The 12200-nt window shown below is 41.4% G+C and overlaps 1 long non-coding RNA gene across 1 annotated transcript; it reads left to right on the forward strand.

The window, feature by feature from the left end:
• Positions 1-538: 538 nt before the first annotated feature.
• On the forward strand, positions 539-3187 carry LOC104216820 (uncharacterized). The gene is made up of 2 exons (XR_708593.2): positions 539-1730; positions 2562-3187. It is a non-coding gene; the product is annotated as an uncharacterized lncRNA (long non-coding RNA).
• Positions 3188-12200: the final 9013 nt, after the last annotated feature.

Below are 12200 nucleotides of genomic sequence, written 5' to 3' on the forward strand. Positions count from 1 at the left end.
CTAACCTACCTCGAGGCCACCATAACTCGAGGTCAAGACTTGGCTTGCACACTGGTTTGACTTGCTTTATTTCTTCAATTTATATATTTAACTCCTTGTTTATCAATTGGTATTGGATTAAATCACATATCTTTAAAACCACAATATAAATTTAACTGTTACTCGGATTTTAGGGTAAACAAAGGCCATGCATAAATACTATTTTATCTCTAATATTATTGTTTTGTAGATTAGCTCATTTGTAATTAATGGAACAGGTAATGAAAAATTTAGTACAAAATCACCGCATGAGATGATTGGTAATAATGACATTAGTCCAAATGATAGGAGATGGACTAATATTAGAAATTTAGTATTTCAGAAAAATTATTTGGCTCGTGCGACATAAAAGACTTGTGTCAAATGAGCTTAGATTTACCATACAAATAATTGAATCTCCTAAGTGATGGAGATGTGGAAGACTCTGCACATATATTTATAAGTTGTCCAATATCAAATATAGGACATTATTTTACTTGAATGGCTTGATGATATAATACATTATGATTGGCAACTCTCCTGTAACGCTACATGTGTTTTTAATTATGTGGTAAATTTGGAAAGAGCGCAATAGAAATTTAATTGAAAATAAGAACCCATATATGCAAGCAAATTAGAGATTACGCTAAGAAAATTGATGAAGTATTTTTTACGAAATTCTGTGTCTAAATTAGTTAAACTAATTGCTTGGTCACCTCCTTCTGTAGGAAGATGAAGCTTAATAATGATGGCAGTGTCAAGATGCACACTTATAATTGGAGATGCTGCTTTTGATGGGATCTTTAGGGATGACCAAGAAAAATGGATATTGGGATATGCAGGTAAGATGAAGTCTACATCAAGTCTCACTACAAAATTATGGAGCATCAAGCAAAGTCTCAAATTTTCTGCTTATTTAGAAGCGGGAGTTGAGGTGCTCTTTGTCGTCTTGCTTCGGTTTTATTTTTGGAATTTTCCATCTCTGCTTCGGGGTTATTTTTGGAAATCTGCCCTCTAAGTGGTTGAAAACTATTCTATGTACATCCCTTTTGTTCAACACGTATGCGCTAGCACCGTCTTCAGTTTACATCTCCCCCGTGCTCTCTCTCTCTCTCCCCTCTCTGCCTCTCTTTAGATTCTTCAAGGTATAGATCTCTTTTTCCCCTTCGTTTTCTCCCTAAGTTTGGTATTGTGGGCTATTGATTTTGTTCCTGGGTTTTTGGTAGTCGAGAGTTCTGGTCGAATTGAACCCAAGCCCAAGTTGCTTCCAGTATAACTCTTCACACCAAAACAAGACTGGAGAAGATGACGATTTGTAATAAGATGTTTGCCGCGTCTATCAGGTGTTGAGGTGTACTTTGCTTTGTCAAGCACGTGGTGTGCTTCTGTGTTGGTAGATCTCTATCGTTCCGTCTTTGTTTTTCCTTTTAGGTTTGGAATTAAAGCTATGTAATTTGGGTTGAGGTCATTCTTATAGGGTTGGAGTCATTGCTAGCTGGATATGTATTTTCAAAGAGTGACGAGTGTCGGTCTTGCAAAACGTGGCTGCCAGCGCAGTTGGACTCACCGTTTGTCAGCTCATCCTCTTCCTTACTCTGTTTTGCTAGGTCGATTTTCTTTTTGCAGCTGCTGGGTGATTCATTCCCCCCCCCCCCCCTTATGTTCTCCGTGTTGGCGTTGCTGAAACATAACATTACGAGTTCTGCTGAGAGGTGAGACTTGCTTTTGCTGAAATGTTATGTTCGTTGCTGTGTGCTACTCTGCTAACAAGTTCGACTTGGTTCTTTTAGCTAAGCTTTCTGTTTCATCTTGATAAATCTTATGGCTCTACTTGGCTTATTAACTGACATATAACAAACTACATATATTGATTAAGTTGTTAGTTAAAGCTAACATAAAATTCATGCCTAATTCGATACTATAAGTGGTTTCAGGATGAGGTGCATTTTTTCGGTTTTAATACTTAAAAAGCGATAACCAACTGCTTAATTTTGATTTGGATTAAGTTTTGGGGAAGTGGATAACAAAAGAGAAGTAAAGAGAAGAAAGACGGAGACATCGGAAAAAGGGGAAGAGACGCTAGACAAATATTCATACAACTACCCTTGGATGTGTTTTTATATCTGTAACGATCCGTCCAGTCATTTCAAGAGTTGTGATCCAATTTCTCTATTTTTCTTCTTCTTTTGTGTTATACAACTGTATTATGACTTACCGGGTTAGTTGGTTCGGGTCCGGAGTGATTTCAGAATGAAGTGAGACACTTAGTCTCTTATTTGGAAGCTTAAGTTGGAAAAGTTAACCGGATTTTGACTTATGTGTAAACGACCTCGGATTTGAATTTTGATGATTCTGTTAGCTCCGTTAGGTAATTTTGGATGTACGAGCGTGTCTGAATTGTGATTTGGAGGTCCGGAGTAGAATTAAGTTTGAATTGTTGATAAGTTGGTATTTTACCAACTTATCTTATCTTTAAACCTATACTTTTGCTATGTTTGAGCGATAAAATCGTGTATTTGATGTCATTTACTTCTATTTTACAGGTTGTATGTGATTTAGAGGTAATGGTGAAGAAACCAAGTAAAAACAAGTCAAAAAGAGCTAAAATGGACAATGAGAAACTGCCCAGTGGTTTACTCTTCGCGAACACAAAGGTACTACGTGAACACAAAGGTACTACGCGAACGTGAAGAAGTAGCCAGCTAGACCTTCGCGAACGCGAAGTACACAACGCGAACGCGATGAAGCAGAACATGATCCTTCACGAATGCGAAGGTGTGAACGCGAACGCGATGACTGAGGAAAGCAACCCTTCGCGAATACGAAGGCGTGACCGCGAACGCGATGAAGAAATTGGACGTGAAAACTGGGCAGTTCTGGAATTTCACATTTTTTGACCCCAACCCCTTTAATACCCAAACCAGCTCATTTGTAACAGATCTTTGGCTTATTTTCAGTTCTTAGGGCTAGAGAGAATAAGTTTTGGAAGCTAGGGCTTTGCACACACACTTTGGTCTTGAAGATATGAAGCTTTTGGTTGAGAATTTCTTGCCCATTTATGTTGCTTTCTTCATTTCCTTGCTTTGTATTGTATATCTAAGTGTGTAGTATTTTATCCAACACTTGAATCTTGTTTATGAAAATATTCTTGTTTAAAGTGTGGATTAAATATCTTGTTGTGCTTATGTATTGAATGATTTTTATCCTTTTGTGAAGTGAGTTATTGTTTCTTTAATTATTCTTGTTCTTTAATGTTTCCAAAGAGATTAGCTAACCCTAGGACTCGCCCATTAACTCCGAATTAATTTTGGAAAAGATAATTTGGGGTTGGGAAAGATTAATTAACAAGAACTTGAGGTTTTAACCCTCATTTTATAGATTCTACCTAGGGATAGGATTGAACCACTTGTAACCATTCCAGGTGTGCTTAATCTCTTAATTGTTTTAGGGATAATTCAATTAGGAAGTCTTGTTAGTCTTCGGAAGAAGCTAATTAAGAATTATTATCCGTGGCTAATTAATATAAACTCGCTCATATTTGTAAAATCATGAAATACATTGGATCGCTACTTGAGTGTAATTCCCGATGCATCTATACTTGTAGTCATTGATCATTTTACTTGCTTTCTAGGTTAGTTTACATTTTCGCATTTAGGTATAAAACATTTTCTCAAATCAATTCTTAGTGTTTGGCATTGCACGATAAGTGATAATTCTGTTACATTCCTAATTGCCTACATATTGTTCTCTGTGGGATTCGACCCCGACTTATAGTTGGGTAAATTATATTGCATGCGACCGTGTCTATTTACTTTTTAGTAGTGGATTTGGACGTCATCAATTGCCAAAAGTTGGAATTTTAGCGAGAGTGGACTTTTTAATATCGGGGTCAGATTGGAATTCTGGAAGTTGGAGTAGGTTCGTGGTATCATTTATGACTTGTGTGCAAAATTTGAGATCAATCAGATGTGATTTGATAAGTTTTGATATCGTTTATGGAATTTGGAAATTTCAAAGTTCATTAGTCTTGAATCTGTGTGTAATTCGTATTTTTGATGTTGTTGGAGGTGATTTGAGGATTCAACTAAATTCGTATCGGGTTTTAAGACTTGTTAGTATGATCGGTTGAGGTCTCGGGTGAATTTCTGGTGGTTAATGGAACAAGTTTTGAAGATTGCTGAAGTTGGACTGTTGCTGGTATAATCGCACCTGCGAGGGTATTGCTGCAGGTGTGATGCCGCAGGCGTGGTGAGGTAGGCGCAAATACGGAGGTTGAGTTGGATTTGGAAAAATTGCAGGTGCGAAGGAGTGTGCGCATCTACGAGCCCCAAGGTGCGAGGGTGGCTCCGCAGATGCGGTAAGTGAGGATTTGACTATTTCTGCAGAAGCGGACAAAGGACCGCAGATGCGCGTCCGCAGGTGCGAGACTTGGAGCGCAGGTGCGAGCCTAGTGGTTTAAGTGACTTCCGCAAAAGCGGATTTTGACCGCAGAAGCGGCTCCGCAGGTGCAGAAATATGGTCGCATATGCGAAAAACCTGGGCACAACATATAAATACGGGACTTCGAGATTTTTCACCATTTTTATCATTTTTGAGCTCGAATTTTGGGGATTTTGAGAGGTATTTCGAAGTGATTACTGAGGTAAGTTCCTTGTGCCTATTTATCTTCAATAATAGTATTTATCCACTGATTTTACACCTAATAAGTGAGATTTTGAAGTGAAATTTTGGAGTGTAGTGCTTGAGAATTGGAGAGTGAATAATGGGGATTTGGATGACCAAATGGTGTCAGATTTTGACAAAATTTAGTATGGTTAGACTCGTGAGTGAATGGGCTTTCATAATTTGCGACTTTTGTCGAATTTTGAGACATGGGCTCGGGGGCAGGTTTGAGCCAATTTCGGACTTTAGGGTCTAATTTAGTAGTTTTCTGGTGGAATTGGACCCTTTAGCCTATATTAATTGTATTGTACTGCTTGTGGCTAGATTCGGGACATTCGGAGGTTGACTCGCGAGGCAAGGGCATTTTGGTGTAGAGTTTCGCTCGGATTGAGGTAAGTAACAATTATAAATATGGTCCTGAGGGTATAAAACCCCGGACGTTGTGCTATGTGATTACTTTGGAGGTGACGCACATGCTAGGTGACGTGCATGCACCGTGGGGATTGTGACATGGTCTGTTCCGTGGAACCATAAATTGGAATAACTTGTTATTAGCTATACGTTTCTCTTAGTGTTATAGAAATTGGACTGAAATCCATGTTAGAAATCACGTTTAGGCTATATGATATCACTGTTGGGACCCATAAAGGTCGTGTACTTATTGAAGTAGCTGCTATTTGTTGTCTTGTACTCAGTCATGGATTTAATTGTTTATCATACCTCCATCTCTTCTTGTTCCTTGTTGATACATGTTATTATTTCTGTTTGGGCTGATTTATATGATTTCTGAGAGCCCGAGGGACCAGAGAGGTTAGTGACTGAAATAGGGCCTGAGTGCCGAGCTGTGAGCTGTATGTATATGGATCGGGTTGCATGTCGCAACGAGCCTGAGGGCTGTATGTATATAGATCGGGTTGCATGCCGCAATGAGCCTGAGGGATGTATGTATATGGATCGGGTTACATGCCGCAATGAGCCTTAGAGCTGTATATATGTATATGGATCAGGTTATGCGCTGCAACGAACCTCATGGCAATTTATATATTATGGATCGGGCTGCACGCCCGCAACGATATAGCTCTTAGGCTGAAGGAGCCCCTCCAGAATTTGTACACCCCCAGGGAGCGTAGGTACCTATTGATTGTGAGTACTAAAGCTTGAGAGCCGAGTGATTGAGCTATGGAGATGAGTTGAGCGACAGTTGCCCTGAGAGGCTATACTTGCTTTCATTTGTTGTTGTTGCACTTAGTTGCTACCTGTCATTGTTGTGAAATTTCTGAAAGACTTTATATCCAGTTTACTTGAACTTGAAACTGTATTGTATACGGTCAAAATCGAAGAGTATCATTTTAAAGTTTTAAATCGGGCTATAGGCTCAAGTCCGTGAGACTCGAAGTGGATGTCATATCCAGCTAAGGAATACCTACCTCGAAGAAGCTGATCGAATGCCTGGTACAGACTGCATCGAGGGCAGCATTATCCCGAAGTCAATCAAGAAAGAGCGGGAATTTCTCAAGGACACGTGGGCCTGGACATTAATTATAGGATAATGGTTATACGAAATGGTACAGGTCCGTACTAGGCCGTTATACACCTGTACCAATATAATTCTTTAACTTTATAAGCAAGATACTATGTTGGGGTTTTCTCTACCTATATAAAAGAGACCCCAATCATTTTGTAAAGATATCAGATCATTCACTGCAATAAAACATTTTTATTCTTCTCTTGCTTAACGTGCTCAACAATTATTCTTCAGCGTTATTGCTTTTACTTTATTGTTCATACTTTATTGGTCTTAGCTGACCTCGAGGTCCCTGGATAGCCGAGCTCGAGGCCTCTACTGTTTCAACAACATTGATTTGGTCTATTATTTCTTCTTACTTAAGCTCAATATCACTTATTTAATCACTAGTATTAGAATATATCACGTATCTTTAAAACCATAAATTATCTTTAATTGTTACTCACATTTTTTAGGTAAACAGCTTGGCGCCCACCGTGGGGCTAAAGATAATAGTGATTATTTTAGTGTTAGTTTTCTGATAACACACGTTATTCTTCACACTTTTTCTTGTCAAAGATTCTTTAATTTTAAGATTAATCATGTCTAGCACACAGAATGCACCCATTCACGAGGACGAAGGTCTAGGAGAAAACAAAGGCATAGGGCTTGGTGTGCCACCCGTAATCCCCGAACGAGTGCCAAACATGGATCAAGTTGATATCAGCTCCCACAACGCTCTAAACACGGAAGCAGACACAGACTCCATAAGGATTGGACATAGGGAAGCCCAGGCTGGAGGCCAGGAAACACGAAGACTGGAAGAAAGAGGAGTCAGCCTCCAGGTGATATTCGAGATGCTGCAAGCTCAGCAAGTCGCCATCGCTCAGCTCCAAAGCCAGAACAGAACTCCTAACACCACCAAACCGATAAACACACAACACGAACCAGTGCTTGAAAGACCCGATGAAAGCGGCTCGGGGACTAACCCCACAATCATGAAAAGGCTCGAGGAACTGACTAAAAGAATTGAGTTAGGAGAAAAGAGGACAGAAGACAACGTTAAAAAGGTGGAAACTTACAACTCCCGGGTGGACCAAATACCGGGAGCACCTCCAGTTTTGAAGGGCCTAGATGCCAAAAAATTCATACAAAAACCTTTCCCCCCAAGTGCGGCTCCGATGCCCATTCCTAAGAAGTTTCGCATGTCCGATATACCAAAATACAATGGAACAACTGACCCTAATGAACATATTATATTATACATTTGTGGAATCAAAGGATATGAGTTGAACAATGATGAAATCGAGTCAATATTATTAAAGAAGTTTGGGGAAACATTATCAAAGGAGCTATGATCTGGTATCACAACTTAGCTCCAACCTTCATTGACTCATTTGCGATATTGGCGGATGCCTTCGTAAAAGCACACGCCGGGCCATAAAGGTGGCCACAAGAAAATCAGACGTATTCAAGATAAAACAAAGGGACGACGAAATGCTAAGGAAGTTCGTATCCCAGTTTCAGATGGAAAGGATGGAATTACCCCCGGTCTCCGATGACTGGGCAGTTCAGGCCTTCATGCAAGGTTTAAATTAAAGAAGCTCGATAGCATCTCGACAACTAAAGGAGAACTTGATCGAGCATCCAGGTGTGACATGGTCAGATGTGCACAATCGGTATCAGTCGAAAATTAGGGTCGAGGATGACCAGTTGGGAGCCCCCTCGGGCTCAGTTCACCCAAACAGGTTCACAGCCAAGCCCCCGAGGGACACAGACCGTGGATCAAGGTTCAACAAGGAAAGGTATCAACCGTATGTCGAAGACAGAAGGAATATTTCAAGGCGTAATACACCTCAGAATGATCGAAGAGTAGATCGAGGCCAAAACTCCCGGGGATTCATGGGCAAAACCGGTCCCGACAGGCGTCCGGGACCAGTGGAGGCCCCCAAATTATCAGAATACAACTTAAGTATCGACGCCTCAGGTATTGTCCTGGCCATTAGCAATATTAAAGATACCAGATAGCGCAAGCCCATATAGACAGATCCTTCTCAGAGAAACCCTGACATAATATGTAAGTACCATGGTACTCATGGCATAAGATCGAGGATTGCAGAGAGCTTAGAGAGGAGGTAGCTCGACTATTCATCGAAGGGCACCTTCGTGAATTTCTCAGTGACCGGGCCAAAAACCATTTCCGAGAAAGAGACACAAAAAGGAAGAATAAATCCGAAAAAACTCAACATGTCATTCACATGATAATCGGTGGAGCCAACATCCCACAAGGACCTACATTCGAACGTACTAAAGTATCCATTACAAAGGAGAAATGGACTTGGATCTATGTGCTCGAAGAAGCTCTATCATTCTGCGACGAGGAGGCAGAAGATGTATCCCAACCTCACAACGACGCCCTGGTAATCTCTATCCTTTTGAATAAAATTTAGGTTAATCGTGTTTTAGTAGATCTAGGTAGCTCGGCGAACATAATCAGATCGAGGATTGTGAAACAACTCGGCCTGCAAGATTAGATTGTACCTGCATCTCGGGTGCTGAATGGCTTTAACATGGCAAGTGAAACAACGAGGGGAGAAATTATCTTGCCTATAAACGTAGTCGGGACCATACAAGGCACCAGGTTCCATGTCATCGAAGGTGACATGAGGTATAACGCACTCCTCGGGAGGCCGTGGATACAAAATATGATGGCAGTGCCTTCGACTCTCCATCAAATGATAAAGTTCCCGACAGAGGAATGAGTGAAAACAGTCCATGGAGAACAACATGCTACAAAAGTGATGTTCACGATCGAGGAATTGGTGCCGATACCGGAACCCTTGACCTCGGAGACATCGATCTCCAAAGGTAAGCAGATGGCTAAGTTGTAGTAATAGCTCCGAGCATCAGTGGAAGCAGAATAACAGGTAACCGAAGGCGAAGACAGGAATTCCCCAGATCCTCGAACCCTCTTAAGCCCGATGCTACCAAGTCAAACGCTAAAAAGAAAGGTACACCTGGGAACGGGATTAGTCCCCGCTCTCAGGAAAAAACTCATTTAGTTTCTTGCTGATGATATAGATCGCATTGCTTAAATATGACAGGGATTCCGCTCGAAGGATAAATAGGTAAAATAATTAATATATCGGGGCAATACAACACGAAGCTGAACCTAGAGAAGCGTTCCCTCGGAGTTGGTGCGGCTGAGTTTCTCGACCTTCATGGTATCAAATTGGGGCATCAAAATCATCCCCGACCAGGTCAAGGCTTTCGGAGAGGTCATGGTCGTGGATAGCAAGACCTCAGAATTAATAAAGGATCTTACAGGCTCTATGCAATGGAAGCTCTCAAAGGCTCGTGATCTCGGGAATACCCTTTCCTGCGCAAAGGCCATAGGTTGTAAAGCATGCATTGCACTCTTTTTCCCTTAGCTCGGATTTTGTCCCAAATGGGTTTTACCGGCAAGGTTTTTAACGAGGCAACACTTATATGCTACCGGAGGAACGATCAACAAGTATTCAAGGCTTCTTTTCAATCAACCTCGAATATTGGGGGGCATCACCCTCAGAGGTTACACTTACGGGAAATATGTTTCACGCTTAAGAGGGCCTCTATAGGAGTACTTTGTAATGGGCCAAACGGTCAAACGAACCATGTCCATATAGAATAGTCAAGCCCCGGCCGCAAAACATGTACGCATGTATCGACTATTTAAAGAAGCACTCAGGTTATATCAAAAAATACTTTATGTCTCATACAAGATCTACACTTACAATCCTACGGGAAACGGCTTAAAATCCAAAACATAGAAGCATCCCTAATACTCGGGGACTGCCATCAAAATTCAAATTAATAAGACCTCAAAGAGGCACCCTTTCGAAACAAAGGTCAAGGCCAATATTCTTGGGGTTTAACTTCTCGAACAAGTTCGGAAGGATATCGGGAAATAAGTCCAAGCGACATACCCAAAGGCTATGGCCATACTAAAGACTACGGTCATATAAAGGCTACGACCAAATAATGCAGCTCGGAGACGTCCGACTTCCGCTATAAATTAAAAGGCCTTCAAATACTTTATAAAAACCGGTTAAAACAGGCTACCCTCGGCAAAAGCAAAATACAAAGGGCTTCGATAAATTCAGCCCTCGAAAATCCTAAGGGTTTCGATAACATCGTCCCTCGAAAACACCTTAAGAGGTGTTTGATTATGTCTACACAAACAACTCACTAATAAGGGTCCAATATGATTGAACCCTCAAAAAACCTACGGGTGCAAAAAATACATGCTAAGGCATAATTAAATTTTCACTAAGTCTTTTAAGCCGAATCGGCCCAACTTAAAGAGCCTAAAGGCCGATATGTAAGAGCCTAAGGGCCAATATATAAGAGCCTAAGGGCCGATATGTAAGAGCCTAAGGGCCAACCTCGAAAGGATTAAGGGCCTAAAACTTATAGTTCGAGACTCCGCTTTCATTTCGATTCGGACTTGAGGTTCACAATATCCCGCCCCCACAACGAGTTGATTTAAACTCGGCTTGAAAATTAGTATAAAGATATAAGGGTTTATAATACCCCGAACCAACTAGTCATTCAAACGAAGTCTTCCATAAATAAAGGCAATGTTGAATACAAGCCATGTTAAAACTAGCATTAGCCAAATACGAGATAAAAGTTCCCCTCGTATTTCCAAAAGATGATTACAGGAAATATTTACACAAGGAAGCATACAACAAAATAAAATAAAGTAACCTAAAAACTACTTCGGGGCCACACCCTTAGCAGCTGCATTTTCAGGAGTCGCATCTTGGGGAGCCTTATCCTCAGCGGCTTCATTCCTGTCTCTTTCACCCTCGAAGACACTAGCTGAATCATCCTCATCAGAAAGTAGAGCGACCGCCTCTTCTTCCAAAGCCTTCTCTACTTCAATATCGGCTAAAAGATTGAAGCCACGAGCATGTACCTCCTCGAGAGTCATCCTCTGGATTGTCGCCTAGCATGGTCAAGGGCACTTGATAACTTAGCCTCCGCCATAGAAGGTATCTCCCTTTCCCGAGCATTAGCTGCTTTGGCATGAGCTCTATACGAAGCCATAATTTCCACAACATCAGATTTAGCCTTGGTCAGCTCAGCAACAGATTTAGCCTTAAGCTCCTCAATCTCGAGGCCCCGAGCTTGGCTCTTCTCCTTCACACTTTGAAGATGGCGTTCGATCGAAGCTAACTGATCTCTTAGAGTTTCCTTCTTAGAGGCGAGATTGTCCATACCTTGCCTCAACCCCAGGGTCTCGTTTTCTTTCATCTTAAGCTCCTCCCGAAGCTGCACCTCCAAGTCGGCCTTTTGCTGAAACTGCAAAACTAAAAATATCAGTCGCCAATATAAACTGGTGCATAGCAAACCCTCGAGAGTTGTGTTACCTTTTCAATGTACTCGGCCCGTCCTTTGCATGCTTACGTCAACTCAACTCAGAGATTGTGTATCTCTAACTCTTTTTAGCATATAAAGCTTTGATGATGTCCCTCTCCTCCAAGGTCTTCTTAAGCTCGGTCTCGCACCGAGCAAGATCGTCTCAGGACTTGGAAAATGCCCTTTTGTGGAGCACCACATCCTTCATGAAAAAGAAGGAAATTTAGATTCGGAACAGCTAAAACAAAGGCATAAAAAATAGAAAACTCACTTGTTCAAAAATGAAGAAAGCATCTGGGTCGGGGCCGTCTTCAATCCTTGCGAGGCATTCTTGAAAGATGTCGTGCCCTTCATGGCTTACTTGCACTCTACAAGATCTCAGATTCACAGCCTCCTAGATTTTCCCCTCGAAGAACTCGGGGCCAGGGGGAGAATCATCCACGTTGATCACCCTGAGTGATCCGCTCGGGACATTTTATTTTATTTGAATAGGCTCGGGATCAGGACGTTCGGCCTCGCCCTCATAGTGATCTCCTAAGAGAGGCACCTTCTTTTTGGATGATGGTTTGGGGACTTTGTTTGAACTCCCTTTGGAGACTTCTTCAACTCTAGA

Source organism: Nicotiana sylvestris, chromosome 8 (genome assembly GCF_000393655.2).
Source record: "Nicotiana sylvestris chromosome 8, ASM39365v2, whole genome shotgun sequence".
NCBI classification, from domain to species: Eukaryota; Viridiplantae; Streptophyta; class Magnoliopsida; order Solanales; family Solanaceae; genus Nicotiana; species Nicotiana sylvestris.